Raw genomic sequence first — 6,505 nt, forward strand, 5'->3', positions numbered from 1 at the left:
TGTAGGTCCACTCTGTTCCAGCCATCAAAGGCAGCAGTGCAGGACCGCCCTGACCCAGGGTTTCTGTCCATCGGCCTCACCGACACACTGATACAGGCGCATGTATTTGTTTCAACGTAGCTTACTCCATCACTCCTGACAGTAACTTTGCCTTCCCTGATTCCCGAGACGCCGCGCCACGCTGGACCCAGCCCACCGCCTTCCCTCCTTCCAAACGAGGGACTGTTGGCTCTCCCCAGGGGCAAGGGCCCTCCCTCCGGAGGGGGGCTCCGTCTGGCCGAGGTCTGCAGCGGGGTGCCCCTCCTAGGAGCCCTCCCTCCTGGGGCTCTCTCTGACCTTCTCTCTCCTTGGCAACCTTCCCTTGTATATTGTGTTTCAGGCTCATAGACGTCTCCCGATTTGATTGTAAAGAGGGCATTTGCATTCTTATTCTTATTCTTCTTGAGGCTTCTGGCTGATCTTTAAGAGACCCAGATGGAATAATGCCATCTTTACATAGCTAATTCTAAACAGGAATGTCCCCGGTAAATTCTGAGTAAGTTTTTAAATGCAAAGAGGGAAGAAAGAGGCTAACGGTAGGACTCCCAAGGTCTGAGCCAGGCTGGCCTCAGGAACACACAGGCAGATGCCTGGTGGGTGAGCCCAGGAAAAGGCTGCCCCCCCAGAGACCTGCACACGGGGCCCCAAGCTCTTTGGAGATCAAGTGAAGACCCGAGGGGGCTTTAAAGCCTGCCGGGTGATCTCACCAGGAAACCAGAGACTGCGCCCCCCTGGGATGAGGAGCCAGACATCAGCGCGGGCGGGCGGAGGTGTCTTCCCATGGGCAACGGTCTGGGACGTGTGTCCCCAGGACCCACCGTCAGAGGCAGAGAGACAGCGTGCACCTGCATTCTGAACTTTTCTTTGCCTTCTTTTTCCTTTTAGTGAAATTCCTTCTTTATAAATAAATTACAGTCTCAGCTTACTCGAGGAAAATAAAAACATCTTCTTCATTTCATCCATGATCGGCCCAGAGAGAAACGGTGAAGAGCAGAGAATGACTGGATTCAGGGAAAAACATAACATAAATGAAAGAGGCACATGTGTGTGACTGTGTGTGCACCTGTGTGTGTGTCTGTGCCTGTGTGTGTCTATGTGTGTGTCTGAGTGTGTGTCTGTGTCCAGGTGAGTGTAAGCCTGCATGTGTGTCTACGTCTGTGTGTCTATGTGACGTCTGTGTGGATGTACATGGAGGTCTGTGTGTCTGTGCCTGTGTCTCTGAGTGTGTCTGTGTGTCTATGTACGTGTCTGAGTGTATGTACGTGTGAATGTCTGTCTCTGTGTGTCTCTGTGTGTGTCTGTATGTGTGGATGTATACGTATATGTGTGTGTCTGCGTAGGAGTGAGCACGTGTGTGTTTGCACGAGACATATGAAAGAAAGGACTTCTCCCGCTGACACACTGTCCTCTCAGACTGGACCGGTCACTCCTGACCTCCACTTTGCTCAGCGGGACAAGTGAGGCTCAGTGGACAAGAAGCAGCTTTGGATGAAGGGGGTGGGGGCCAGAAGGGAAGAGTCTCAAACACCTAGTTAAAGAGAAAACACCCGCCCCATGGCTCAGCTGCCATAGATTTCCAAGAGTTCACCCCACGTTCCCACTTAGTCTCTAACCCTCCGTGTGCCCACCAGCACCCTCCATTCCGAGAGGAGCAAGCAGACACCAGGAGGCCACAAAGAGCACAGCTGCCGCTCCCAGGCTGGAGAAGGGGCCCGGCTCTCTGCTCCACGTGCTCACAGAGCTCCACCGAGCCATCCGATCACGATGCATAATTAATAGCGGGAAATGCAGGACCCCGCTCTCTGTCATCTCCGATTCCCAGAGGGCTCAGTAATGAACTTCCGCTTCCAACAAGAATACCCATCTCTGAGACAGATGTTGTCCCAACACGGAGCCAGGCCCCCCACTTTACCTTCGGGTAAAACCAGGCCAGGCCTTCAACACCACAAGGACGGCCTCCCTGTGTCAGGAAGGATGTGAGACCCATGTGCTCCCAGACCCAGCACGGCTCTTGTGAGCATTACTGCAGACCAGCACCCGGATCGGCCAGTGTCCTGAGGGACAGCGACCAGGCCGCGTGGCTGGATCTGAATTCAGCCTTACCAGCAACGGCCCTCACATACTCTCCACGCTCCCGTGCCTTCCTCAGATTCTAAGCTGGCTATTCTTCTGTTAACTGATCAAACAGGATGCTTCACTGAAGCCAGTTTGTTACAGGACAGCACCAGACAAGGACGAGAGTAAGAGAGAAAAGTGCCAGCTGACACCATCACGCGTGGAAAGGTGTGCACAGGAAGTTCCCCTGGGGACCTGAGTGCTGTTACCAGTGGGAATGAGAGCCAAGCTGGGTTTCACTTTGAGGTAGCTTGTCTTTTCGCAGGTGGTTGACCTGTCGCAGGAATGGTGACCTGTCAGCAAGCCATCGGGAAGTGTCAACAACGCACAGTATCCTTTCAAGGTTTTGAACCCAGGGTCCAGAAATCTGAGGCCAAGACCCAGGTCTGTTGGGCAGCGGGGTGACCTCTGGGAAGCCATCTCCCCTCCCAGGCCACAGCTTCCTCATTTGCCCGGGTGCGGTCTGCGCCCACACATCTAACAGTCCGCAGACATGGAGTAAGGGTCCACGAGGCCCTGGGCCACACACGGGATGAAGGGAAGGGGGACACCGAGCCAGTGGCCGTGCTCCTGGGAGCTCAGAGTGCAGCAGGCGGCAGAGGCAGATGAGGAGCCGCATGGCACACACACGCGGGGCTGCCCCCAGGGGTAAGCCAGAGGAAAGCAAATGCACTCATCACACCCCGACACCCGAGACACCCCTCTCCTTGGACATGACTCCATATGGAAATTCCAGACTCCCAAGTGCGGGTGGAGAGGAGGCCTATCATCCTGGGAAACAGCAGCAGCTTCCAAGGAAACCGACCAAAATTCAGGAGTAACCTCTTCTATCGTCCCTTCCTGGGAAAAACCTCCAGTGAGAGAGGCACAGCCCCCACCGCGCAGCAGCGCTGCAGCCTTCTCCCACTGAAACGCCAAGTGTGATGGCCCGCAGGCTCGTAAAGACCACGGCCCGGCCCGGCCTCACCTTACAGTAAGCGCTGGCACTTACGTCGCGCAGCTGAGTTTTTGACATAAATTATTTGAGACCGTGTGTATTTCATCTTGGTGGATTCAAGAAATTACAAGTGTCCTAATACTCAGTGACAGAAGTTGACATATCAAAGGATTCGTAGGAACATCAACAAAAAATAAATCACCCTTTCACTGCCTCTCCCCAAAACTAAATTCCTCGTTTTACAAAGACCATATAATCCTTTCATTTTCAAACAAATACCACTGCATTATTGTTGTTCTAGCATAAGCTCGCATAAATCTTGCAGCTAGGAGCACCCTTTAATGGCCCTGCCTGAAAGGCCCTTGGGACGCCGGCACAGGGCAGAATCCGAGCGGATTACACGTGTCCGGACAGTCGGGGACGATCGGAGCACAAAGGCCCCCTCCTGCGGACCCTCCACGGGCGAGGATGTGTTGCACTTTCCTGCGTCGTAAGAGGAGGCAGGAAGACAGCTATAACACGAACCGGCACTAAAGGCATGTCCTAGTTACCCAATCTATTAATTTGGGGTTTAATATTAACTCTGGTGTCTGCGATGACACGCATCTGACCCACCTGGGCTGGTGTGGGGAGGGAGGCGGTGGGCTGGGCACCATCACAGTCTCTGGGGGGAGACGAGTGGTCGGAGGCAGGAATGGGGGATGGCATTCTTTCGCTTTGACCTTGTATTCGAAGACTGTTTACTTTCAGACAAGTATTGACTTTACATGGGGCCAGCCTCCTTGAGCCTGACGTAGCATGTTTCTCTGCAAATTTTGAAGGACTGCAGGTTCAAGAGGTAGCTTTTAGCTCTAAGACATTTGAGCAAGTTAAGGTGATACCCCCATTCTTCAAAGGAGCAGAAGATGCCTCTCCTAAGGAAGACGGGCACGTGTCCCACTGCCCAGGGCACTCAGCAGGAGGACGAGGGGCCAGATCCCTGTGTCTGTTTTGCCCCATGTTCCCCTAACTTTTGTTTATTCAAAACCAGAGGAAATGCACTTAAACCTTCGATGCTGCATTTGACGAATGAGGCTAAACTCTGGAAGAACAATCATACCAATAGTAACCATGCCATTTGCTCGAGCTGTTAAAGACAAGTCTGAACCCAGAGGAGTTCTTTAACCCATGAGCAGCACTGGAAGGAGAACGCTTGAAAACTGTAAGATCCCCTGCAAAACATCTGATGGCCTGAACAACATCAAGGACTTGCTGCTGAGTGCACCGAGGTGCTTGGGGGAGCAGAGAAGGGCCTGCTGGCTAAGGTCTCCCAAGAAGCAGTCCCCAAGCTCTCCAGCCATCAAACCCCATCCCTCCCCATGCTGGAACTTTCTCACAGCTTGCATCCTGGATCCGAGGATGCTCTTGGATCACAGGACCACAAAGAAAGTCGAGTATTTTCATGAAATGAAACCACCAAGTAGGCGTCTTCACAAGCAACGACTTGGCTCTCCTTACAGCTGTCCCTCCCTGTGAAGCAGCTTTTAGGACGTGTCCAGGAGCAGAGGCAAATGGATGAATCTGGGGCCCCTGCTGCAGGTTCCAGGAGGGAAGAGGTGCATTTCTTGTTCTTGGGAATAACGCACAGGCTAATGTTCTGAACACAGCAACAGGAAGCTCTCAGAACCAGCCAAGCTACCCTTCCAGACCCCCTCAGTGTCATCTTTCCACGTGGAGGAGAGTCCAGCGGGAGGATGTTTGCTGAGGGGCCATCATTCACGGGGCTTCCCTGGTGGCTCAGTGGTAAAGAATCCACCTGCCAGTGCAGGAGATCCAAGAGACACGGGTTCAGTCCCTGGGTCGGGAAGATCCAGGAGAAGGAAACGGCAGCCGGCTCCAGCATTCTTGCCTGGACAGTCCCACAGACAGAGCAGCCTGGTGGGCTACCGCCCATGGGGTCCCGAAGAGCTGGACACAGATGAGCACAGCACACACACCATTCATCACAGACCGTGACCCACGAGAGGCCATCTGTCCTGCACCCAGAGGATCTGCTCATCCACTTCCGTTCCACCAAAACCACCTTTCTGCGAGGACAGCCTGGGATACCCACCCAGGTCCCGCGAGAGACATTCCCAGCTGCGCCCCACCCAGGACGCCGGCAGAGACATGCAGAGACCGGAGGCCCCAGGCCACCTGGAGCCCCTGCTGACCGCGGGGCAGGCTCTGAGTCCAACTGCGCTGGGCGATGGGGGTCAGCGGAAAACTGCCATCAGCTGAAAATGACTCTGCCTGCTCTCACCACGGGCAGCACCGTGCTTTAGCAAGTGCACTCCAGCACCAAACACCAGACCTACACATGAAACCGCAGGGAGGGCTCAGCCGTCCCGGGAAGGCTGGCAGAGCTGGGGCCACACCCTTGGCTCATGGGAGCCTGTGCTGAGCACCGGCCACCAGCTCCCGGACAGGGGCCTGACTCCTCCATGAGTGAGGGCAGCTGCGGCCCCCTGCCCACTCGCAGTCTCCTCCAGGAGCCCCCAGCCTCTCTCCTCAAGAGCCTGTAGGGCAGAGGAGGAAAGACCCGGGCTTGCCAACCCGCCCCACCCAGGGTCACCCCTGCTTGTCCCTGTGCTGACATGTCATCTGGCATTCAGCTTTAGATGCTACGGAACTGCCCAGCACACCACTCCCAGAGCATGAAATGCTGAGCAGGCTCAGGATGGCCCAGAGCTGACTGCACGCCCGGCGGGGCTGGAACCCGTGAGGCCATGGGCCAGTCACTGTGGTTCACGTCCTCAGGCGACCTCACTGCTCACGTGTTGGTCTCCCCGCTACTCACTTCACCCCAGCTGAAGTTTGCTGTGAATAAAATGCCAGGTGTCTCTGGACTCTGACTGATAAGTGTCTGATAAGCACTGTCTGTGGACTGCCCAGCATCGCCTGCTAGAAGATGGTGTAATTACTCCTACTTTGTAGATAAGGACAAACGAGAGTGGAGAGGCTGAACTGCACGTGAGAGAGAGTCGGGACACATGCTGACCTCTCTGGGTCTCTCTGACCCAACCAGTCAATGGGGTTTGTTCCTGGGGGGTCCATGTCCCTTGGGGGGTGCAGGCTCCTATCCTGCCTCGAGCAGCACAGCCTGGAGAGAGGAGCCCGGCTCTGTGATGGAAAGCAGCCGCCTGGCCTGGGTGCAGGACCGGGCCCCAGTTTGTTGTCTGTGTGTATCTCACTCCGTGTCACTGGTCTCGTGGTGCCCGCCCCACTCCTAACAAGAAAGACCCCCCAGCTCTGCCTCAGGTGCTCAGCCCTGGGGTCTCCTGGCTCCAACCACAGGGTCCGCGTGGGGCTCCGGGGCTCCTTACACGATGTCCCTCCCTGCCCAGCAGCCAGCCCAGCACAGCTCCCAATACACCTGGCTCGGGGAGCAGGGGC

This window comes from Ovis aries, chromosome 4, assembly GCF_016772045.2.
Source record: "Ovis aries strain OAR_USU_Benz2616 breed Rambouillet chromosome 4, ARS-UI_Ramb_v3.0, whole genome shotgun sequence".
NCBI lineage: Eukaryota > Metazoa > Chordata > Mammalia > Artiodactyla > Bovidae > Ovis > Ovis aries.